Source organism: Macaca fascicularis, chromosome 10 (assembly GCF_037993035.2).
Source record: "Macaca fascicularis isolate 582-1 chromosome 10, T2T-MFA8v1.1".
Lineage (NCBI taxonomy): Eukaryota > Metazoa > Chordata > Mammalia > Primates > Cercopithecidae > Macaca > Macaca fascicularis.
Window position 1 is genome coordinate 103,626,079 of NC_088384.1, and position 26,078 is coordinate 103,652,156.

General features: G+C 41.5%; 1 protein-coding gene across 14 annotated transcripts in view; it reads left to right on the top strand.

Moving 5' to 3' along the window:
• NCOA3 (nuclear receptor coactivator 3) overlaps positions 1 to 26,078 on the top strand; it is a 158,965-nt gene that overhangs the window by 59,169 nt on the left and 73,718 nt on the right. For 5 of the 14 annotated variants that reach the window (XM_065523265.2, XM_065523266.2, XM_045363077.3 and 2 more), the window contains exon 2: positions 18,101 to 18,200. The exons of the other annotated variants lie outside the window; for them this stretch is intronic. The gene's annotated coding sequence lies outside the window, so the exon portion shown is untranslated. The remainder of the gene's footprint in view (positions 1 to 18,100; positions 18,201 to 26,078) is intronic. 14 annotated transcript variants of the gene reach the window in all.

Here is a 26,078-nt window from a genome sequence, read left to right on the forward strand (position 1 = left end):
TAAAAATACAAAAATTAGCTGAGCGTGCATGCCTGTGGTCCCAGCTGCTTCAGAGGCTGAGGCAGGAGAATTGCTTGAACCCAGGAGGCAGAGGCTGCAGTGAGCCGAAATTGTGCCACTGCACTCTAGGCTAGGTGACAGAGTAAGACTCCATCTCAAAAAAAAAAAGAAAAAAAAAATAGGAAAAAAAAAAGGCCTCAGTGCAAGTTTTTCTACTCTCCAAAACCTGTGCTAAAAGTGCCATTTTTATGTTTGTACATGTATCTCAAAAGATACTGGTATAATAAGTGACAGTACTTTAAGTGCTCACCTAGTACTTGCAGATTTTGTCATTATTGGAAATTGGCAGGGTCAATATTGCTTTCCTTATTTGTGAATCTACCCAGCTACTGTCAGATTATGCTTTATTACTTATTACATTTTTTTTTTTTCCGTGTAGAGATGACATCCTGCTGTGTTGCCCAGGCTGGTCTCAAACTCCTGGCCTCAGGCTATCCTCCTGCCTTGGCCTCCCAAAGTGCTGGGATTACAGGCCTCTGAGGCACCCCACCTTGCCTGTCAGGTTATCCATGGGAAGAAGGAGCTACCTGTGAAACTGGTTTAAAATATTTTCTTTCCTAATTCTTGATAATAAGGTTATTGTTTCATTTTTGCTATATATTTGTGCCTTTTGTATTTAATCCAAAAATATCGGAATACTTCACAATTTTACAAGATAAATTACTTCTTTGTAAAATAGCTGTATGATTTTTATGTGAATTGCCAGCAGTCTGTAACTCTAACATGTTTTGGTGATATCAAAGTTAGTACAGTTGTCAAGGCAAGTTTATGGAAGGAGGTTTTCATTGCATAATCAAGTCAATTTCAGAATATTGTTATATATTCAGTCTGATACTTATATATTTGATGATAAAGGTTTTTTTTTTTTTTGTCTTTGGATAAGGAGTTTTCTCTTGTTGCCCAGGTTGGAGTGCAATGGTGTGATCTCGGGTCACTGCAACCTCCGCCTCCTGGGTTCAAGCGATTCTCCTGCCTCAGCCTTCCAAGTAGCTGGGATTACAGGCGTGCGCCACCACGCCTGGCTAATTTTTATATTAGTAGTAATGCTGGCCAGGCTGGTCTTGAGCTCCGGACCTCAGGTGATCCACCTGCCTTGGCCTCCTAAAGTGCTGGTACAGGCGTGAGCCACCGTGCCTGGCCTGTATGAGAATTTGAAAGAAACACCAGCATTGATTAAGTATAAAAAAGAGCAAGTTAAAGTGTGCAGTTGAGAACCAGACATGTTTGGGTTAATGACCCAGAGATTGCATTAAGTCTTTGAAGAATTTTCATTTTACTTTTCCTCTTGGGAGCATTGGGTGACATTAGATATAGAAATAAGTATGTGGTGTAAGAATTCTGCATCTTTAATTTTGAAAGTTCTATGAAATCCAACCCATTTATAAAAACAAATCATAAAAGTTGATGACTTAATGTGTGCTGTATACTGCTTTATCAAGTGGATCTTGTTTGCCACTCATGATTTAAAAAAATTAATAGATTTTATTTATAAAATAATATTTACAGAAAAGCTGAGCAGATAGTGCAGAGTTCCTGTTTACTGTTAATATTTTAGATTAGCGTGGTACATGGTACATTTGTTATAATTAGTGAACTGATACAATACAATATTAACTAAACCCGATAGTTTACATTAAAGATCACTCTTTGTATTACAATTCCGTGGGCTTTGACAAATGCATAGTATCATATACCTACCATTACAGTATCATACAGAATAGTTTCACCTCTCAATAAGTTACTTGTACTTCAGACCAATCAATGCCTCCTCCCTTCCCCGCTGGAACCCCTGGCAACTACTGGCCTTTTAATTGGTTCTACAGTTTTGGCTTTACCACATGTCATATAGTTGGAATCATACGGTACATAGCCAGTCTGAACTGGCTTCTTTCATTTAGCAATTTGCATTTAAGGTTCTTCCGTGTCTTGACTTGATCACTCATTTCTATTTATTGATGAATAATATTCCATTGTATGTATGTACCACAGCTTATCCATTCACCTATTGAAGGACATATTGGTTGCTTCTAGTTTGAGGTGGTTATAAGTAAATCTGCTATAAACATTTGCATATAAATTTTGTGTGGACATGTTTTTCTTATTTATGTTACGTTATGTTGGACGGAGTCTCACTGTGTTGCCTAGACTGGAGTGCATTGGCACGATCTCTGCTCCCCCCAGCCTCTGCCTCCCAGGTTCAAGCAATTCTCCTGCCTCAGCCTCCCGAGTAGCTGGGATTATAGCCATGCGCCACCACGCCGGGTAATTTTTTTTTTTTTTTGCTCTGTTGCCCAGGCTGGAGTGCAGTGGCGTGATCTCAGCTCACTATAACTCTTGCCTCCCAGGTTCAAGTGATTCTCCTGCCACAGCCTTCCAGGTAGCTGGGACTACAGGTGCACCCTACCACACCTGTCTAATTTTTTGTATTTTTAGTAGAGACGGGGGTCTCACTTTGTTGCCCAGGCTGGTCTCGAACTCTTGAACTCAGGCAATCTTCCCACCTCGGCCTCCCAAAATCCTAGGATTACAGACGTGAGCCACTGCACTGGCCAAGTTTGTATTTTTAATAGAGATGGGCTTTCACCATATTGGCCAGGCTGGTCTCGAACTGTTGGCCTCAATCAGTCCACCCACCTTGGCCTTCCAAAGTGCTGGTTTTACAGGAGTGAGCCACCACACCTGGCCTTAATTTTTTTTGGAGACAATTTCGCTCTGTCGCCCAGGCTAGAGTGCCGTGGCACAATCTTGGCTCACTGCAACCTTTGTCTCCTGGTTTCAAGCAATTCTCCTGCCTCAGCCACCCTAGTAGCTGGGATTATAGGTGTGCGCTATCATGGTTGGCTTTTTGTATTTTTAGTAGAGACAGGGTTTCACCCTGTTGGCCAGACTGGTCTCAAACTCCTGACCTGAGGTGATTTGCCCACCTTGTCCTCCCAGATTGCTGGGATTACAGATGTGAGCCATTGTGCCAGGCCATGAGGACATGTTTTCAACTCAATTGGATAAATACCTGGAAGTGTGATTGCTGGATCTTATGGTTAAACTAGGTTTTAGCTTTGTGAAAAACTGCCAGACTGTCTTCCGAAGTGGCTGTACCATTTGTAGTCTCACCAGCAATGAATGAGAGTTCCTGTTACTTTGCATGCTCACAACATTTGGTATTGTCAGTTTTTTAGATTTTAGTCATTCCAATGGGTATGTCGTAGTATCTCATTGTTTTAATTAGCAGTCCTGTAATAACAGATGATGTTCAGCATTTTGTATCCTTATTTGCCATCTGTATATCTTCAATGAGGTGTCTTTTGTCCATCTTTTAACCGGTCTCTTGTGTTACCATTTTGTCATTGAAGAGCTCTTTGTATATCTTGGAATGTAAATTCTTGATGTGTTAAACATTTTTCTCATAGTCCGGCTTGCTTTGATTTAAAAACATTTTTTATTTCAATAGTTTTTGGGTTATAGGTGGTTTTGGTTACATTAATGAGTTCTTTTGTGGTGATTTCTGAGTTTTTAGGTGTACCCGAGCAGTGTACACTGTACCCAATATGTAGTCTTATCCCTCATTTTTTTTTTTTTTGAGGTAGGGTCTCTGTCACCCAGGCTGGAGTGTAGTGGTGTGATTTTGGCTCACTGCAGCTTGACTTCTGGGGCTCAGGCGATCCTCCTGCTGCAGCCTCCAGCCTCCTGAGTGGTGTGCAGTCACCATTCTCGGCTAATTTTTTGTATTTTTTGTAGAGACAGGATTTCGCCATGTTGCCCAAGCTGGTCTCGAACTCCTGAGCTCAAGGGATCTGCTTGCTTGCTTCGGTCTCCTAAAGTGCTGGAATTACAGGCGTGAGCTACTGGGACTGACCAATTTTTTTTTTTTTTTTAAAGTGGACTTTTTTTTTTTAAAGCTACACGGTCTTGATCTGTTGCCCAGACTCCAGTGCAGTGGCATGTTCATAGCTCACTGCAGCTTCAAATTCCTGGGCTCAAGTGATCCTCTTGCTTCAGCTTCCCCAAGAAGCTAGGACTTACAGGCCTGTGCCAGCATACCCAGTTATTTTTTTTCTTTTTTTTTTTTTATTTCATAGAGATAGGGTCTTGTCGTGTTGCCTGGGCTTGTCTCAAACTCCAAGCCTCAAGTGATCCTCTTGCCTCAGCTTCCCAAAGTGCTGAGATTATAGGCATGAGCCACTGCACTTCGCTTAGGCTATGTTTTTAAAGAGCAGTTTAAGGTTATAGGGAAATTGAGAGGAGGGTACAGAGATTTCCCATATATACATATCTTCCTCCATTATCAACAACTCCCTGCCAGAGTGGTGGGTTTGTTACAGTTGATGAATTTACGCTGACACATCATCACCTAGAGTTCATAGCTTACATTAGGGTTAATTCATAGGATGTTCTATATTCTGTGAGTTTAGGGAAATTTACAGTGACCTGCCATTAAAATATCAAACAGAGTAGTTTCACTACCCTAAAAAACCTATGGCACCTATTCATTCCCCGCTTCCCTACAATCTCAGGCAACCATTGATCATTTTATTGTCCCTATAGTTTTGCTTTGTTTTTGACATGTCATGTAGTTGGAACCATAAAGTATGTAGCCTTTTCAGTCTGGCTTCTTTTGCCTTGTAATATACATTTAAGTTTCCTCCCTGTCTTTTTATAACTTGATAGCATATTTCTTTACAGTGCTGAATGAGGTTCCATTTTTTACATGTGCCACAATTTATCCACTCACCTATTGAAGGACATTTTGGTTGCTTCCATGTTTTAGCAATTGTGAATAAAGCTGCTATAAGCACCTGTGTGTAGGTTTTTGTGTGTAGGATGTAAGTTTTCAACCTTGAGTAAAACACCAAGGAGCATGATTGCTGGTTAGAATATGTTTAGTTTTTTAAGAAATTGCCCAACTGTCTCCTAAAATGGCTTCTGCATTCCTACCAGCAATCAATGAGAATTTCTGTTGCTTCACATACTTTCCAGTGTTTGGTATTGTCAGTGTTCTAGATTTTGACCATTCCAACAGGTGTGTATTAGTATCATCATTTCAATTTGCATTTCCCTGATGACGTATGATGTGGATCATCTTTTAATATACTTGTTTGCCATCTGTCTCTCTGTCTTGATTTTTTTTTTTTTTGATTTGTGTTGGCAAATGAGGGTGAGGAATTGGATTTGGGATCTAGCTTTAAGGAGTTAGTTAGGGTTTGGTATTTTGAATGTAAAAAGGCCTAGGAATGTTTATATAGAGTGATAAATCACAACTGTGCCACAAACCTTTTATTATTTTGTGATTATAAAAGCATAGCAATCACGTTGGAAAATTTGGGATACTTTCAAAGCAGGAAAAAGTACTACTGGTAATTGTGGGGATTAACATTTTGTTACATTTTCTAAATTCTTGTTTTTCTTCTATATATTCTCCATATGTTTCTGTATCCTTTTACATGTAATTGTGCAGAACTTTTAATAATATTTTAGAGGCTACTTTTATTAAAAGTAATTTTTTTTTTAATAGTGATGAGGTCTTGCTATGTTGGCCAGGTTGGTCTTGAACTCTTGGCCTCAAGCAGTCCTCTCCACTGGGCCTCCCAAACTGGTAGGATTACAAGCATGAGTCAACGCGCCTGGCTAAAAGTAATGTTTATGTGAGCATTGGATACACAAGCTTTGTCTGCATTTCTCATACTTCTTTGTTTAGAGTACTGGAAGTAGATTCTGGATCAGAGACTACTGCTGGATGTTACTAATTGTTTTCCTAATGTATCCTTTTTATATTACATTAAGGAGTTTAACATTTTGTAGAACTTAAAAAGTTTTTTGATGGCATCATTTTTGTTTTATTTAAAAATTACAATGCAAAATTATTTGTAATTTTACCACTTAAAAGTCAGTGATTTTGGATGATGATGTGTTAGTGTAGTTTCACCAGTTGTAACAAACTCAACACTCTGGTAGGGGGTGTTTATGATCGGGGAGGAGATGCATATGTAGAGGGAATAGATATGCTGTCTCTGTACTTGGGCTCAATTTTGCTGTGAACCTAAAACTGCTCTAAGAAGTTAGGGAAAAAAGTGATACAGTAATTAAACCATGCCCTCAATTCAGTTGCATATTAAATTTGAGTGCAGGCCAGTCGTGGTGGCTTATGCCTATAATTCCAGCAGTTTAAGTGGCTGAGGTGGGGCTAGGCACGGTGATTCATGCCTGTAATCCTAGCAGGAGGCCGAGGCAGGTGGATTTCCTGAGGTCAGGAATTCCAGACCAGCCTGACCAACATGGTGAAATGCCATCTTTACTAAAAATACAAAAAAATTAGCTGGGTGTGGTGGCGGGTGCCTGTAGACCCAGCTACTCAGGAGGCTGAGGCACAAGAATCTCTTGAACCTGGTAGGTGGAGCTTGCAGTGAGCCGAGATGGTGCCACTGCACTGCAGCCTGGGCTACAGAGCAAGATTCCATCTGGAAAAAAAAAAAAAAAAAAAAGAAGGCTGAGGTGGGAGGATCACTTGAGCTCAGGAGTTTGAGACCAGCCTAGGCAGCATGATGAAACCTTGTCTCTACAAAAATACAAAAATTAGCCAGGTGTGGTGGCATGCGCCTGTGGTCCTAGCTACTTGGGAGGTTGAAGCGGGAGGATTGCTTGAATCCCCCTGAGGGTGAGGCTGCAGTGAGCCATGATGGTGCCACTGTACTCCAGCCTGGGGAACAAGCGAGACCCTGTCTCAAAAAATGGAAAAAAAAAAAAAAAAGCATGCACCTTTCTCCATTTTTTCCCCCAAGTATAAGCAGATACATCTATATAAACATTGTTCTCACACATTAAAAGAATCGTGTTATTTTTCTTGCATTTATTTTTCAGTTATTGTAGCATCAGCATCCTTTTAGGTGATTGTATATGGACATTTACTGCACTATTTTCAACGGCTATATAATATACCGTTGTTGGATGTCCTTTATTTAGTCATTTATCCATTAATTCAGCAAAGAACTATTGAGTACCTGTCATGTGCAAGTTACTGGGGATATATTCAACAAACAGAACGAACTGAAATCTCTCACCTCAAGGAGCTTGCATCAAGTTGGAGTTTATATTCCCCTATTGATGCTCATTATTTATTTCCCCTCTTTTTTTTTTTTTAAGGTAGAATATTGTAGTGAATATCCTTGTTACATTTTTTTATCTTTGTTAAAGCCTCAGTGGTGTCTACATCTTTTGTGTCTTAATGTACTTGTGCTATATTTCTAGCCATGGACTTGTTGAGTCTAAAGGATATATGCATTTAAAGTTTTCAATTTTTGCCACAGTGCCATTTTCTTTATTTTACATTTCCTGAATGCTTGGAAGGGTTGTGCATGTTTTCATGTGTTTACTGGCCATTTGTACTACCGTAAATTGCCTACTCTGCTTCTTTGTTCATTTTTCTTAGTAGATTGTCTTTTCTTATCTATTTTTCTTAGTGGATTGTCTTTTCTAACTAATTTGTAAAGCTCTTATACAGCGTAACCTTTAATTTGTTGTATGTTTATACACCAGAGATGTTTTCTTTCTGTTACATAACTATAGGGTGTTTTTTTTTTTTCTTTTTTTTCTTTTTTTGAGAAGGAGTTTTACACTTGTCACCCAGGCTGGAGTGCAATGGCACGATCTCGGCTCACTGCAACCTCTGCCTCCCAGGTTCAAGCAATTCTACTGCCTCAGCCTTCAGAGTAGCTGGGATTACAGGCATGCACCACCACGCCCAGCTAATTTTGTGTTTTTAGTGGAGCCGGGGTTTTTCCATGTCAGTCTGGTTGGTCAGGCTGGTCTCAAACTCCTGACTTCAGGTGATCTGCCTACCTTGGCCTTGCAAAGTTTTTTTTTTTTTTTTAAGAGGGTCTCGCTCTGTTGCCCAGGCTGGAATGCAGTGGCGTGATCTTGGCTTGCTGCAAGCTCTGCCTCCCGGGTTCACGCCATTCTCCTGCCTCAGCCTTCTGAGTAGCTGGGACTGCAGGTGCCCACCACCATGCTCGGCTAATTTTTTTGTATTTTTAGTAGAGACGGGGTTTCACTATGTTAGCCGGGATTGTTTCGATCTCCTGGCTTTGTGATCTGCCCGCTGTGGCCTCCCAAAGTGCTGGGATTACAGGCGTGAGCCTGGCCAGGTTTTTTTTTTAAGCAAATTTTTATTTTCCTTAATTTGGAACTTACAGAAAAGTTGCATGACATTTATATAAATAATTCTGAGTACCCTTTACTCACATTCGCCAAATGTTAACATTTTACTACATTTGCCTTCTTTTTATCTTGATTAAAAAATATATGCATAAAATTATGTTTTTCTGAACCATTTGAGACTAAGTTGCAGACAGGATGCCCCTTTATTTCTAAATACTCATCATATTACAATTATAAAAATCAGGAAATTAATATTGATGCAATAATCTACTCTATAGATAATATTTCACCATTTGTCTTAATAATATCCTCTATAGGAAGAGAAATCCAGGTTCACGCATTCCATCATTCTGTTTCTTTGGTCTTTAATCTGAGATATTTTCTGATCTTTGTTGTTTCATGACATTGATACTTTTGGAGAGTAGAGATCAGTTATTTTATGAAAATTCCTCCATGCTTGTGTGGTGTTCCTCATGTTTAGATTCAGGTTCTGCATTTTGGGGTCAGAAAACACATAGACGTGATGTGTGCTTCTCAGTCCATCTCACCATGTTGTTTAGTCCTGCTACTGGCAATGTTAACTTTGACTGAAGTGGTGTCTGCTACTTTCTCCACTATAAAGTTACTTGTGGATAGATACTGTAAAGTATCCTGTGGCATTTTGACTGATTAGGGAAACAAGCTACTTATTCTGTAAAGTTTTACCTACTAGTTTAGATTCCTTTGATTATTCTTGCCTCCTGATTCAGTTGTTAGTATTTTGGACAAATGGGGGATTTTCTAGTTCCATTATTCCTTCTGTGTTTATTATTTGACTTTCTACTATAAGCAAGAACTTAATCTTTGTATATATTTTCTTTTTTTTTTTTTTTTTTTTTTGAGACGGAGTCTCGCTCTGTCGCCCAGGCTGGAGTGCAGTGGCGCGATCTCGGCTCACTGCAAGCTCCGCCTCCCGGGTTCACGCCATTCTCCTGCCTCAGCCTCCCGAGTAGCTGGGACTACAGGCGCCCGCAACCGCGCCCGGCTAATTTTTTGTATTTTTAGTAGAGACGGGGTTTCACCGTGGTCTCGATCTCCTGACCTTGTGATCCGCCCGCCTCGGCCTCCCAAAGTGCTGGGATTACAGGCGTGAGCCACCGCGCCCGGCCTATATTTTCATATTTATTGTGGACTCATGAATTTTTAGTTTATTGGATAGGTTATAATTATTATCTTGATGTTTAAATTGTGCCATATTTAGCCAGTTGATGTTTAACTTTGTTTATGGTATGATTTTTTAAATATATGAAACCTATGCTGTTTTAAAAAAGGTATTCAAATGTACTGGTCTCTCTAGGTGTCTGGATTTCGTGTCATAATTGGAGAAGCTACTTCTTACCTTAAATCCCATTAAACATTGTTGATCATCTAAGTCCCATGGTTTTGTAACTTTTGCTGCTTGCCCTTTGACCATTCCCCTGCTTATAAGCACCACACTGGGGAGTAGTAGAGAATAGAGGAGAAAGGTACAGAGAAGTCCATAGTGAAATGGTTGTTGTGGATAGCTAAAACCACAACCATTAAGGCATAACACTTGTAAAAAAAAATTTAACCCATGGAAATGGACATTTTTAAGCATATTCACACTTTGTCTAAGTATACCTAATCTATTCTGAACGATTCACAAATGAAGAGCATTGTTTTTCCCACAGTGGTGACACCTTTGGTACCTCATGAATTAAACAGGATTATTTCTTTTTAGGTGGAAATAACTTGAGTCTAGCTCTCTAAATGTAATTTAGAATATTTGTGTTTGCTTTCCTTTTTTGGAGACAGAGTCTCTCTTTGTCGCCCAGGCTGGAGTGCAGTGGCCTCCCAAGTAGCTGGGATTATTGGCGTGTGCCACCACATCCAGCCATTTATTTTTTACTTAAAAAAATTTTTTTTTTATTTTCAATATGGTTCACAATATTGGCCAGGCTGGTCTTGAACTTTTGGCCTCAAGTCATCTACCCACCTTGGCCTCCCGATTGTGTTTGCTTTTTATTTTATTTTTCCTGTTTTCCTTCACTGTTTGCTAGTCAGTTAGCTGTACTTTGTTGCTGTTTTCAGTACTTTATTGCTTCTAATAGTCTCTCCCTTTTAATTTGTTGTGAGGTTGGGAAACCAGATACATGCCATCTATTGAGTTGAGTTTAAATAAGACAGATAAGGGGGAGGCCCCTGGATGTGTCTCTCTCTCTCTTTTTTTTTTTGAGATGGAGTTTTGCTGTTGTTGCCCAGGCTGGAGTACAATATGCAATCTTGACTTACCGCAACCTCCACCTCCCGGGTTCAAGGGATTCTCCTGCCTCAGCCTCCCGAGTAGCTGGGATTACAAGCATGTGCCACCACGCCTGGCTAATTTTGTATTTTTAGTAGAGATGAGGTTTCTCCACGTTGGCCAGGCTGGTCTCGAACTCCTGACCTCAAGTGATCCACCTGCCTTGGCCTGCCAAAGTGCTAGGATTGTAGGCTTGAGCCACTGTGCCTGGCCTCTCCCACCCCTCCCTTTTTGTTCCCAGTTCTCATTGGTCTACAGTGTGAGTCCCAGGGTGGAATTTGGAAGAAGGTTGGGGCTATTGGACATAGACATAATGATAATAAAATAGATAATTGATTAACAATAATTAACATGAATAGATAATGATAGTGCTATCTGTCTGGAACAGTCTGTGTGGTTAGTTCCTTTCAGCTCTTGGATTAAATGTTGTATCTTCTAGAGCCCTTCCCAGATCTGAAATTACTTTCTTCTCCCTCTTCTTCCCCCTTATCTATATCACCTTATTTATTTATTTATTTATTTATTTATTTATTTATTTATTTTTGAGATGGGGTCTTGCTCTGTCTCCCAGGCTGGAGTGCAGTGGTGCCATTTCAGCTCACCACACCCTCAACCTCCTGGGCTCAAGCGATCCTTGCACCTCAACCTCTAGAATAGCTGGGCCCACAGGCACGTGCTACCACGCCCAGCTGATTTTTGTATTTTTTGCAGAGACAGGGTTTTGCCATGTGCCCAGGCTGGTCTTGAAATCCTGAACTCATGCACTTAACCCGCTTTGGCTGCCCACAGTGTTGGGATTACAGGCATGAGCCACTGCGCCTAGCCCTAATGTGCTTTTTAAAGAGTAAGCACAGCTGGGTGGGGTGGTGTGTACCTGTAGTCCTGGGTACCTGGGAGACTGAGGCAGGAAGATTGCTTGAGCCCAGGAGTTGGAGGCCAGCCTGGGCAACATAGCAGACTGTCAAAAAAGAAAAAGTAGAAATTAAAAAAAGGAGTAAACATATGCATATGTTGTTAATACTAACAGTTTACATGGTATAGTACTATGTATGTATGTATATATGTATGTATTTTGAGACAGAGTCTCTGTCGCTAGGCTGGAGTGCAGTCATGTGATCTCGGCTCACTACAACCTCTGCCTCCTGGGTTCAAGCGATTCTCCTGCTTCAGCCTCCCGAGTAGCTGGGACTACAGGTGTGTGCCACCACACCCAGCTAATTTGTGTATTTTTAGTAGAGATGTAGTTTCGCCATGTTGGCCAGGATGGTCTTGATCTCTTGACCTTGTGATCCACCCGCCTCGGCCTCCCAAAGTGCTAGGATTACAGGCGTGAGCCACTGCGCTTGGTTGTACTTTGTTTTTTTTTTTTTTTTTTAAACAGAATTTTAAAATTATATGATAGCCAGTCTATCCCGTTTGATGTAACAGAAAATATTTGAGTTTTTATTTATTTTTATTTATTTTTATTTTTTAAGAGCTGGGATGTTATACTGTTGCTCAGGCTAGAGTGCAGTGCAGTGGTGCAATCACAGCTCACTCAACCTCAAACTCCTGGGCTCAAGTGATCCTCTCACCTCAACCTCCCAAGTAGTTAGGAGTAAAGGTTCATGTCATCACACCTGGCTAATTCTTTTCTTTTCTTTTTTTTCTTTTTTGACACTGATTTTCACTGTTGTTGACCAGGCTGGAGTGCAATGGCACGATCTTGGCTCACTGCGACCTCTGCCTCCTGGGTTCAAGCAATTCTCTTGCCTCAGCCTCACAAGTAGCTGGGATTACAGGCACCTGCCACCGTGCCTGGCTAATATTTTGTATTTTTAGTAGAGACGGGGTTTCACCATGTTGGCCAGGCTGGTCTCTAACTCCTGACCTCAGGTGGTCCACCCACCTTGGCCTCCCAAAGTGCTGGGATTACAGGTGTGAGCCGCCACGCCCGGGCAATTATTTTATTTTCTTTTTGTAGAAACGGAGTCTTGTTGCCCAGTCTGGTCTTGAACTCCTGGCCTCAAGTGTTGCTCCAGCCTCCCAAAGGGTTGGGATTACAGGCATGAGCCACCATACCTGGTGGCTTTTAAGTCTTTTGTTAAAAACAACTCTGGCAGAACAAGAAGACATACAGGCCACTATATTGTTTCCTTTTGTTTTATAGTCAGTATTTCCTTTCAAGTTCTATTTTTGGCACAGAAGCTGCATTGGTCCTGGGAGAAGACCAGGCAACAAGCTGCTGTGGCTCCAGTTGAGTTTACTTTCCTTGACAAGTGAGGAATGCATTGGGTACGGAGTCTCGCTCTGTCGCCCAGGCTGGAGTGCAGTGGCACGATCACAGCTCACTATACCCTCTGCCTTCTGGGTTCAAGCAGTTCTTCTGCCGCAGCCTCCCAAGCTGAGGCAGGAGGATCACGAGCCCAGGAGTTTGAGACCAAGCTGGGCAACACAGCAAGACCCCATCTCTATAAAAAATTACAAAAATTAGCTGGGCATGGTGGCATGCACCTGTAGTCCCAGCTACCCGGGAGGGTGAGGTGGGAGGACTACTTGAGCCTGGGAGGCAGATAGATGTTGCAGTGAGCCAAGATTGTGCCTCTGCACTCCAGCCTGGGCAACAGAGCCAGACCCTGTCTCCCCACCCCACACTGCCCCCCAATAAAAAATAAATAATTTTTTTTTTTAAAGGCTGGACACGGTGGCTCATGCCTGTAATCCCAGCACTTGGGGAGGCTGAGGTGGGTGGATCACCTGAGGTCAGGGATTCGAGACCAGCCTGGCTAACATGGTGAAACCCTGTCTCTATTAAAAATACAAAAATTAGCCAGACATGGCAGAGGCGCCTGTAATCTCAGCTACTTGGGAGGCTGAGGCACAAGAATTGCTTGAACTCGGGAGGTGGAGGTTGTAGTGAGCTGAGATTGTGCCACCAGCCTGGGTGACAGAGAGAGACCCTGTCTCAACAACAGCAGCAACAACAAAAGCCAATCCTCTCAAAACCCTGCCACTCCTGGCCGGGCACGGTGGCTTATGCCTGTAATCCCAGCACTTTGGGAGTCCGAGGAGGGCGGGATCATGAGGTCAGGAGATCGAGACCATCCTGGCTAACACAGTGAAACCCCATCTCTACTAAAAATACAAAAAATTAACTGGACGTGGTGGCGGGCACCTGTAGTCCCAGCTACTTGGGAGGCTGAGGCAGAGGTTGCAGTGAGCCAAGTCGCACCACTGCACTCCAGCCTGGTTGACAGAGCAAGACTGTGTCTCAAAACCACGCCCCCCCCGCCCCCAAAAAAAAAACACCCTGCTGCTCCTTTAAGAACTATGTTTATGTAATATTCTAAGTCCTTTTTTATGATTTCAACAATGTTCACAGAATCTTCACCGGGGTAGATGCCATCTTATGAAACCACTTTATTTGCTCATCTGTAAGAAGCAATTCCTTAAGGCTGGGTGTGGTGACTCACAGCTGTAATCCCAGCAGGTGGATCGCTTGAGCCCAGGAGTTTGAGACTAGCCTGGGCAACATGGTGAAACCCCATCTCTACAAAAAATACAAAAATTAGCCAGGTGTGGTGTCATATGCCTGTAGTCCCAGCTCCTTAGGAAGCTGAGGCAGGAGGATTGCCTGAGCGTGGGTGGTTGAGGCTGCAGTGAACTGTGGTACGCCACTGCATTTCAGCCGAGGTAACAGAGTAAGACCCTGTCTCCAAAAAAAGGGGGAGCAACTCCTTGAAACTCCTCATCTGTTGAAGTTTTATCTTGAGGTTACAGTAATTCAGTCACATCTTCAGATTCCATGTCTTTTCCTATTTCCACCACATTCCCAGTTACTTCCTCCACTGAAATCCTGAACCCTTCAAAGTCATCCGTTAGAGTTAGAATCAACTTCTTTCAAACTCCTATTTGTGTTGATATTTTGACCTCCTCCCGTGAATCGGAAATGTTCTTAATGGCATCTAGAATGGTAAGTCTTTACCAGAAAGATTTCACTTTGCCCATATTCATCACAGGAATCACTATCTGTGTCAGCTGTAACCTTATGAAATATGTCTTAAATGGTAATACTTGAAAGTTAAAATTACTCCATAATCCTTGCAATGCAGAACGGATGTTATGTTAATGGACATGAAAACAACATTAATCTCTTTGTACACTGCTATCAGAGCTCTTGGGTGACCAGGTACATTGTCAATGAGCAGTAATATATATGTGTGTGTGTGTGTGTGTGTGTGTGTGTATTAATTATTTTTTTTCCCTCCAGACAGAGTCTTGCTCTGTCACCCAGGCTGGAGTGCAGTGGCATGATCTTGGCTCACTGCAACCTCTGCCTCCCAGGTTCAAGCAATTCTCCTACCTCAGTCTCCCAAGTAGCTGGGATTACAGACGTGTGTCACCACACCTGGCTAATTTTTGTATTTTTAGTAGAGACAGGGTTTCACCATGTTGGCTAGGCAGGTCTGGAACTCCTGACCTCAGGTGATCCACCCACTTCAGCCTCCCAAAGTACTGGGATTACAGGTGTGACCCACCGTGCCCGGCTAATTTTTTTTTTTTTTTTTTTGAGACAGAGTCTGGCTCTGTTGCCCAGGCTGGAGTGCAGTTGTGTGATCTTGGCTCACTGCAGCCTCCACCTCCTGTGTTCAAGTGATTCTTGTGCTTCAGCCTCCAGAGTAGCTGGGACTGCTGGCACACACCGCCATGCCCGGCTAATTTTTGTGTTTTTAGTAGAGATGAGGTTTCACTGTGCTGCCTAGGCTGCTCTCAAACTCTTGGCCTCAAGCAATCCACCTGCCTCGGCCTCCTAAAGTGCTGGGATTACAGGCGTGAGCCACGGTGCCCTGCCAGCAGTAGTATTTTGAATTTTTTTTGTGAGCAGTAGGTCTCAACAGTGGACCTAAAATACTCAGTAAATTATGCTGTAAACAGATGTCATTCGGGCTTTATTGTTCCATTTATAATGCACAGGCAGAATAGATTCAGTGTAATTCTTTTTTTCTTTCTTTCTTTTCTTTTTTTTTAAAGACAGGATCTCCCTCTGTCACCCAGACTGCAGGCTGTAGTGCTGTAGTGCAGTCTCAGCTTACTGCAACCTCTGCCTCCAGGCTCAAACAATCCTCCCACCTCAGTCTCCTGAGTAGCTGGGACTGTAGGCACATGCCACCATGCTCGACTTAGTTTTTTGTTCTTTGTGGAGACAGGGTTTCACCATGTTGCCCAGGCTGGTTTCTAATTCCTGGGCTCAAGTGATCTGCCTGCCTTGGCCTTCCAAAGTGTTGGGATTACAGGTGTGAGCCACTCCACCTGGCCCTTTCATTTTTATGTTATGTAGATGAGTTCTTTCCTTAAACCTCATGAAGCAACCTCTTCTAACTTTTCTTCAGCTTCCTCAACTGTCTCAGCCCTCATAGAATTGAAGAGAGTCACGGTCTTGCTTTGGCTTATGGAATATTGTGGTTAGTTTGATCTTTCCAGATCATGTAAAACATTATTCTTACCAGCAATAAGGCTGTTTCACTTTCTTGTTATTCCTATGTTTATTGGAGTAGCACTTTTAATTTCCTTTTAAGAACTTTTTCTGGCCGGGCGCGGTGGCTCAAGCCTGTAATCCCAGCACTTTGGGAGGCCGAGGCGGGCGGATCACAAGGTCAGGAGATCGAGACCACAGTGAAACCCCGTCTCTACTAAAAATACAAAAAATTAGCCGGGCGCGGTGGCGGGCGCCTGTAGTCCCAGCTACTCAGGAGGCTGAGACAGGAGAATGGCGGGAACCTGGGAGGCGGAGCTTGCAGTGAGCCGAGATCGCGCCACTGCACTCCAGCCTGGGCAACAGCGTGAGACTCCGTCTCAAAAAAAAAAAAAAAAAAAAAAGAACTTTTTCTGAGGCTGAGGTAGGGGGATCGCTTGAACAGTCAGCAGTTCAAGGTTGCAGTGAGATGTGATTGCACCACTGCACCCCAGCCTGGGCCATGGAATGAGACCCAGTATCTAGTAAAAAATAAAATAAAATAAAAATAAAAACAGTATTTGTCCCTTTGCATTCACAACTTGGCTGTTTGGTGCAAGAGTCCTAGCTTTCAGCCTGTCTCAGCTTTTTGATGTGCCTTCCTCACTAAGCCTAATCATTTCTAGCCTTTTTTTTTTTTGAGACAGTCTCGCTCTGTTGCCCAGGCTGGAGTGCAGTGGCACGATCTCAGCTCACTGCAACCTCCGCCTCCCGGGTTCAAGCGATTCTCATGCCTTAGCGCACCAAGCAGCTGGGGTTATAGGTTTGCGCCACCACACTCGGCTAATTTTTATATTTTTGGTAGAGATGGGGTTTCACCTGCCAGGCTGGTCTCGGGCTCCTGACTTCAAGTCATCTGCCCGACTTGGCCTCCCAAAGTGCTGGAATTACAGGTGTGTGCCACCACGCCTGGCCCATTTCTAGCTTTTGACTTAAAGTGAGAGATGTGCATTTCTTCCTTTTACTTACTTGAACAGTTGGAGACCACTATAGGGTTATTATTTGGACTTATTTCAATATTGTTGTGTCTCAGGGAATAAGGAGGCCTGAAGAGAGGGAGAGAGATGGGGAATGGCTGTTGGAGCAGTGAGAATATACACAGCATTTACTGATTAAGTTCACCATCTTATATGGGCACAGTGCATGGTGCCCCAGAACAATGAACCATTGTAACATGGAAGATCACTGATCACAGGCTGGGCACGGTGGCTCACACCTGTTATCCTAGCACTTTAGGAGGCTGAGGTGGGTAGATCACCTGAGGTCAGGAATTCAAGACCAGCCTGACCAACATGGTGAAACCCTGTCTCTACTACAAAAATTAGCCAGGTGTGCTGGCAGGTGCCTATAACCCCAGCCACTGGGGAGGCTGAGGCAGGAGAATTGCTTGAACCCGGGAAGTGGAGGTTGCAGTGTGAGCTGAGAGCCGGCCACTGCACTCCAGCCTGGGTGACAGAGCGAGACTCTTGTCTCCAAAAAAAAAAAAAGGAAGGCCGGGTGTGGTGGCTCACGCCTGTAGCCCCAGCTCTGGGAGGCCGAGGTGGGCGGATCATGAGGTCAGGAGATCGAGACCATCATGGTTAACACGGTCAAACCCGTCTCTACTAAAAATACAACAATTAGCCGGGCGTGGTGGCAGGCGCTTGTAATCCCAGCTACTCCTGCTGAGGCAGGAGAATGGCGTGAACCCGGGAGGTGGAGCTTGCAGTGAGCTCCACTGCACTCCAGCCTGGGTGACAGAGCAAGACTCAGTCCCAAAAAAAAAAAAAAAAAAAAATCACTGATCACACATCACTGTAACAGATATAATAATAATGAAAAACCTTCTTGAGATAATACGAGAATCAACAAAATGTAAGGGAGGCATACAAAGTGAGCAAATGCTATTGGAAAATTGGCACCAGTAGACTTATCTGAAGCAGGGCTGCCACAAACCTCAATTTGTAAAAAGTACAATATCTGTAAAGCACAATAAAATGAGGTATGCCTGTAGGGACCAGGAAAAATTGAAGAAAAATTCATTCCTCTTCACTGCCTCACAGGTGTCTTGGGGAGAGGGAGTATGAAAAACTAATTTAATTTTACCCTTTGTCTTTCAGGTTTGTCCTATTTCAAAAGAGCATGTGATGGGATCTTTTTGAAGTGCCTTTCTTAGCCACACCTAGCGATTAGATTATCTGAATTCAGGGACTTCTCACAGTATGTTTTTACTTTGTTGCCTTCCTTTTCTTTAAAAATGATTTAAGAAGTCCTTTGCACATACAGAATGCTCCTTAGCCATTAAATAACAACCCTTTTCCAGCCAGTCATTGACCTCCAAAATTCAAGTGGTCAGTTTGTTTGAACTTGAGCATCTAACATCATTTGTTCAGTTTTTTTGTTGAAATTACTGAATCAAACTTCAAAAAAAGGGTGGGGAGCACAACAGAGTGACAAAATTATATTATTAAGTTGTGTAGAAAATAGAAACAACAAATTTGAACATACAGACAAGATAAAAAGGCCACATTTTGCATTTGTCATACAACCATTAAAAATACAGCAGTGCCTTGCTGCTTCTCTGTCTCTGTGGAATATCATGGTTAAAGTATAACCCCCATTTGGTGCGTAGGAAAAAGGCACACAAAATTAATTTAATGTTTCTAAGATTACATATATAAAATTACAAGGAACATGTAGATTTCCTGACTATACCTGGTATTTTATCAATGAATTGAAATGTGTAAACAACCTCAGAGTACAACAAAGTAATTACTATGGTTTCCTAGCTCTGCATTGTAGCTAGTTAATAAATTATTAATTATTAATTATTCAGGGAAGTGGTTTTTTCTAGTTGCTACTATGTATATTTTGATTTTTAAGCATAGAGGCATAGTAATGTTTGTATTAATGTTGATGAAATGAAAATTTAAACTGAATTTCAGAACAAAACTTTATCAAATATTTTCCAATATAGGCTTTTGTATTTTAAGTTTCTACCTTCATTAACTTTTATGCCACCCTTGGTTTTTGAAATTTGAATCTGATTCTGTTTTCTTCAAGGGCCTGTATCTTCCTTTGTATACGCTTTGCATAACAAGTACAGGTCATGCTTAGCATTGTGTTGAATGTTGAGTTTATTTCAGTGTAAACTGAATGCTTTAGCGTAAACTCAGCATTCAACACAATGTCTGGCATTAAATGATTTGCATAGTATTATGTAAAATGTTCTTGTACATTGTAGCAGTGAGGATATCTGATACAATTTTGACATTAGCATTATATATTTAATTACATTTCTATTTTTAAGTATTAAGGAATGGAAATATTTTAATGTTAATATACTAGGAACTCTGGGATCTTCCCCAACCTCCCCACTCCCCCCAGTAGCTGCTGCTGGAGATGGAATCCTATCTGAGTGTTAATAATAATGCCATCACCCATTCCCTTCCCCCAGCCTTATGCTAGAGCCTAGTTTGCCTGCAGCTGCAGTGCTAGGCATCTTTCAGGAAGTGACCTTGGCTTGTATTAATCAAATTCAGAACACACAAAAAAGCTTCTTGCTAACATGCTGACTTGATGTAAAATTTTATCGCATCCATTTTCCTTCAAAATGAGGCCATTTTGTAAAAAGATATACAGAAAACCCCTAATTTAATATATATCTATATATACATATATGGAAAGCTTTTGCAAGCCATGTTGAAAAAACAACTAGGTCTGTTTTAAAGTAGACTTTTTATTGCCAAATATGCATAAACTTTAAATCACGAAGGCTTGGAAATTGTTACTAGAAAATTTCTTCTTTTAATGCTGAATTAAGAAAAAACTATCAGCATCGAGTTTATTTACTATCTTAACTGACATTATATTGCTTTATAAACTTTAAACACTGAAGTTATTTTGGAACCCTTCAGCAGTTGTATTAAGTAACACACTTCTGTATATTTGCTTACTTTCCTGTATTCAGAAAGAACGGGGGTCTTACTTTGCTGGTTTGGATAAGAACTAATATCTTACATGAAATCGTTTTCTTAGGCAATGATGGTGCCTACAGGGTATTCTAAACGTAAAGGTAAATTTAAGTCGATGAGTCCATTAAAATTCAACTACCTATTGTGTCAGAGAGAGAAATATTGCTAACTACAAATTCACAGTGTGTTCATTAGGATTTGACTAATCATTTTGATAGGAGAGCAGTTAATACAGCGATTTCACTTTTATCCTGTGGTGCTTCAAAGGCATCTAGTTTTTAAATGTAGTCTGGTTAAGGTGTATGTAGTAGAGGTTTTCATTTTAACCTTGCTCAGTGTTAAATATAGAGTGTTGAAAATATTATTTAATGGATTCGTTTATTGGTTTCTGCATTTTGAAGAAATTTACATAAATAGGGAGCAGTTGTACCTACTGCCAAATGGTTCACTCCTGAGTTTATCATATAGTTACTCCCAGGTAATGAAATAGAAGAAAAAAAAATTTAAACCTTAGGAGCTCTGCCTATTTTTCTGTGGATCCACATTATGAAAAGGATAGAGGAACATCGCATGTGTATAGTAGTGGTTTGAGGAGAGGGTAGGGAATCTATGCAAATAAGAAAATTGGGGTATAGGCGAATCCTTAAGTTAGATGTCTTATCTGAGTTACTTTTAAAGCATTTACTGGATACACAACCAGTATTATCTTTTTACCATCCTATAAATTGTTCGTAGAATTGCAGCCTCATGGAGGAAAATCCATCTTCTTTACCTGCCTAAATTCATTCTTTGTCTTGATACTAGCATTAATAATTGGTTTGTTAGATACTACAGGATAAACTCAGATTTCAAGAAGAAAGAAGATAATTACTTGATCGTTTCTCCCCTCAAACACCTGTGTAAAATATGTTGTCTTGAATAAAATTGTCACCTTGAACTTATGTTCTTTGCCTTCTCCACTCCCCTGCCCTTAAAAAAAAGAAAAAGAAGGGAAAGCCTTATAAGAAAAGGAAAATGTGCAGTCCTGGTAGCCAATGAGTTAATGTTCATTTGTAGCCGGAGGGGTCAGCATGCAGCCTGTGTTTCCTGATTGGCTGCTAAAAGGTGAAATTGAAACCACTGTAAACTTTTGACCCTGTAGCAATTCTTGTGGAACGCCTTCCACTGGTGGAGCCCAGAGCTTTGCTCACTTCCCCACCCAACCCTCCCACCCTCTTTCCTGTATTTATTTTGTGTGATCCTGCAGCACTGCATGCAGTTTTTCCAAAGTGGCGGGGAGAGAGAGGCAGAACAAGCACAAGCAAGCAGCTTGCTTGCATGCCTGTTTTGGTAACTCTTGGTAACTTCAACTCAGCCAAAGATACCGGGCCTGTTATACTAATCTGCCAACCAGATTTTTAAGTTTTCTCCTTAATCTAAAGCGAATTAAATAAAATTTAGGCTAGTTTAGTGCCATAGTTCATCAGTGGATAGTATCGTTGTATAAGCAAAAATATGTGGTGTGATTTCCTGGATGTGTTGAATTAAAAATAAGTTTTCAGTATTAACTACCTTTAAATACCCCATTTATGTTTCCTGTATCCCTATGTAATTTTTACACAAATGGCCATTTCATAGAAGTTTTTTTCTCCTTTGCCTTTTATTATAAAGAAACTCAAATGGCATTCTGGTTATGACAACTCTGGATATAATTGCAGAAATTGTACAATTAATACCTCCCCCTTTGGCTGAGATAAATGGTTTTGGATTTGTCTTGCTTTCACATGTAAATAGTGCTTAACACAACAACCCCATGAAAAAGGCAGGGTAGCTTTTCTCTATTCTTTCCTTATGCTCTCATGGGACTCGGGTCTTTTTAATTATTCCTTTTATCCATGGTGTCTAGCACAATGTGGCACATGGATGCTTAGCAGATGCTTACTGAGTGAACATAGTTTTCATTTTAGGAACTTTAGTGTCTGTTTATACCTGCTTCCCTTTTCCTAATTAATTCATGGCAGTGACCGTGATTTACTTATTTCCAAGTGTCAGTGCAGTGCCTGACATCTAATAGATACACAGCAAGCGTTTAATTGAAATCAAATTAAAGTCTAACACAAGATCATTTCAAGAAGCAAGACTTTACAAAATCTAGGTTTTCAGAAGCCAAGGTGTCTGTTTTCACTGTGTTATTGTGAATTTTCAGGCTGATTCGGTATAGAACTAAATGTTTAATTTATTAAATATGTAGAATAAATTATAAGTCAGCTTGATTCTTTCTAGTATATATCTCAAGATACGTGATAATACCTGTCCTTATTTTACTAGACATGCATATGCTGTAATTTGAAATAATTCCTTGTCCCCCACTCCCTTATCAAGAAGATTATAGTATTTAAAAAAGATTGTAATAAATGTCTTACCAATGTTCTCCTGGGAAGCAAATACATTTGTACTTAATTGAACATAGAATAATGGACTAAGTAATGGGAAAAAAAATTCTTAAACTGAGTTAAGTTTATGTATTTCAAAAAATGTGGTCCATTTTATATAACTTTATTATTATTATTTTTTAAGACAGAGTCTTGCTCTGTTGCCCAGGCTGAAGTGCAGTGGCACGATCTCAGCTCACTGCAGCCTCTGCCTACCAGGTTCAAGCGATTTTCCTGCTTCAGCCTCCTGAGTAGCTGGAACTACAGGCACCTGCCACCAGACCCAGCTTTTTTTTTTTTTTTTTTTTTTTGAGACAGAGTCTCGCGCTGCCGCCCAGGCTGGAGTGCAGTGGCCGGATCTCAGCTCACTGCAAGCTCCGCCTCCCGGGTTCACGCCATTCTCCTGCCTCAGCCTCCCGAGTAGCTGGAACTACAGGCGCCCGCCACCTCGCCCGGCTAGTTTTTTGTATTTTTTAGTAGAGACGGGGTTTCACCGGGTTAGCCAGGATGGTCTCGATCTCCTGACCTTGTGATCCGCCCGTCTCGGCCTCCCAAAGTGCTGGGATTACAGGCTTAAGTCACCGCGCCCGGCCGACCCAGCTATTTTTAGTAGAGGTGGGGTTTAGCCATGTTGGCCAGGCTGGTCTTGAACTCCTGACCTCAGGTGATCTGCCCACCTTGGCCTCCCAAAGTGCTAGGATTACAGGCATGAGCCACTGCACCCAGCCCCGTTTTATATAACTTGAAATGTTCATACGATTTTCAACTTGCATTTGGTCTTTTCCTTTCATTATAGCTATAGATTAGCTGTAGTTGATTGTTACTAGTGAAATCTGTGGTCAGAGTTTTGATCAAAGATATTTATCACTTGATAAATAATCCCAATCGCAAAAGTGTTGGATTTTGATGTTAAATTTAATGCTAATATTATGCAATCTTTAACCTGAAATTCATTTGGTGAACCAGTCTACTCTGTAGTACTTTGAAGATTATTGGGCAACAGCTGACTTTTCCCAATGACAGTGGTTCCCCTTTTCTATGATTTTAGGGAAGTGAGGAAGGTGATCCTGGGAGCAGTGCCAGCAGGAGCTTGGAAAAAACAATGGGTTTAATATGATTGTGGAATCCTTGCCCCTTTCCATGTTCAACAGTAAAAGAAAAACATGTTTATAATATTCAGTGGCTGCTTTTTGCCCTGTTGGTGTTTCCAAGCATTATATATTACATAGTTTGGATTTTCCTGTGTATCAACTCCTCTCCCCCAGTTTTATTCTTTGTTCTGGCCTTGAGGCACATCTTCTCAGACTAGCTATTAACAAGGCTTAATTTGATGTTTGATTTCCCCCCATGTCCTTTTAGGTCTCTGGTGATGAAGGTTTAAAATAAAACAAAAACCTAAAACTAAAACAGGGGCCATGTTGTCCAAGATGGACTCAAAGACTCCTGAGCTCAAGCAATCCTCCTGCCTCAGCCTCCTAAGTAGCTGGCATTACAGGTGTGCGCTGCCATGCCTGGCCTGGTGATGCAGGTTTTGGTAATGTAGATCTCATCAGTAAACTGTTAATTCTACTAGAAAATTTAATGTCTCTGTCACCTTCTCAGATATCTAATGTTTCTGGAACTTGTCACATTTAGTTTTATGTCAGTATGATTTGGTTTTTGTATGTGTGATTGACTAAAATCTGAATTGTGAAAAGGGATAATCTTGTTTTTGATAAAGAAAAAAAAATACTGTCCTAAGAAATCTGCTAGGATTGTTGCATTTGCAGAATCTTTTTTCCAGACAAGTTTAACTCACCAGCAAGTTTACTAATAGTTCCATACTTACAGGATCCTGGTATATAGTAGTACACCTTTCCAGGTTCCTGGTAGGCAAGCCAATCATTGTTCTGTGACTATTTGCCAATCTCTCTGGTTTAACTATACACTTCCTCGGAGGGGAGAATTTTGTACCTGGCTTGTCTTTATGTTAGTGAACTGAACTGGGTCTCTTTTCCTGTGTATGCAGCGGAAAGCTGAACACTGAGCACCAAGTTTTTGTAGGAAGAAAAGTTTATTGCAAGGCTGCTGTGTAAGGAGACAGGTGTTGGGCTCAAATCTGCCTTTCTGAGCTAGAGTTTGGGTGCAGGTTTTATATTTGGAGAGTAATGAGGTGTGATCTGAGTGGATCCTGCCGTGGGGTGATGTCAAGGCTTGATTTGGTTGGATCTTCTGTCTTGCCATGTGGTGTCTGCTCTTATTCATTCGCTGTTCTTCAGTTTGATCATTTAGATTCCACCCATGGTTGCATTCTTGGTTCATTTGGGCATGCTGACTTTACATGATCTTCCACCTGGGAGTCCAGCAGTTAAAATTTGGGTCCAAGGGTGCAGATTGGCAGGGTCAGCTTTCCTTTGAGAAGTGTGAAAACCAGCACTGTAACACTGGAGTATTAATCTAGGCCCTCTCATCACTTTCTGCACTAGGCAGCAGTAATTGTTTCCTAGGTCTATTATTATTATTATTATTTTTAATTTTATTTATTTATTTATTTTGAAACGGCGTTTCTCTCTGTCGCCCAGGCTGGAGTGCAGTGGCACAATCTCGGCTCACTGCAAGCTCTGCCTCCGGGGTTCACGCCATTCTCCTGCCTCAGCCTCCCGAGTAGCTGGGACTACAGGCGCCTGCCACCGCGCCTGGCTATCCCAGGTCCATTATGCTACTAGATACTTTCTGACTTAAATTCCTTTCCTGGCCTGCCATGGTGGCTCATGCCTGTAATCCCAGCACTTTGGAAAGCTAAGGTGGGCAGATTGCTTGAGGTCAGGAGTTTGATACCAGCCTGGCCAATGTAGTGAAACCCTTTCTCTGCAAAAATTAGCTGGGCATGGTGGCATGCACCTATAATCCCAGATACTCGGGAGGCTGAGGTAGGAGAATCGTTTAACCTGGGAGGCAGAGATTGCAGTGAACTGGGATCATGCCACTGCACTCCAGCCTGTGCAACAGAGTGAAACTCCATCCTCCACCCCCATCTCCCCCAAAAATCTTTTCCTTATCCCACCTCTCTTGTTCCTTAGGTGCTAACCCCACTCCATGACCTTCCTTCCTCTTTCCTAATTAAGGAAAAAACAGAACCATTTTAGAAGTGAAACCTGATTTAAAACAGGGCCAGAAGATCTTAGAAGTGCTTTACAGAAGTTCTGCCTACCTTTTCTCCCTTCATCTTACACGAATTAAATTGGATAACATAAAAATTCAAGTTAAAAAAACATCACATTCGATCGGGTATGGTGGCTCACACCTGTAATCCCAACACTTTTGGAGGCTGAGGCAGACAGATCACTTGAGCTCAGGAGTTCGAGGCCAGCCTGGGCAACATGGTGAAACCCTGTCTCTACAAAAAATATAAAAATTAGCTGGGTATGATGGTGTGTGCCTGTAGTCCCAGCTCCTTGGGTAGTTGATGTGGGAGTATTGTTTGAGCCTCGGAGGTCGAGGCTGAGATGAGCCATTACCATGCCACCACACTCCAGCCAGCCTGGGCACAGAGTGAGATCCTGTCTAAAAAAGAAAAAGAAGAAAAAAAAGCTACAACTTTGGTGCACAAAACTATTAAAAATATTAATTATATAAAATTACCTTCAGGCTGTGTGTATAAGTAACATAAATGAATTTTATGTTTAGAGTTGGGGTTCTTCTGCTTGCTATCTCAGTATGCATATGCAAATATT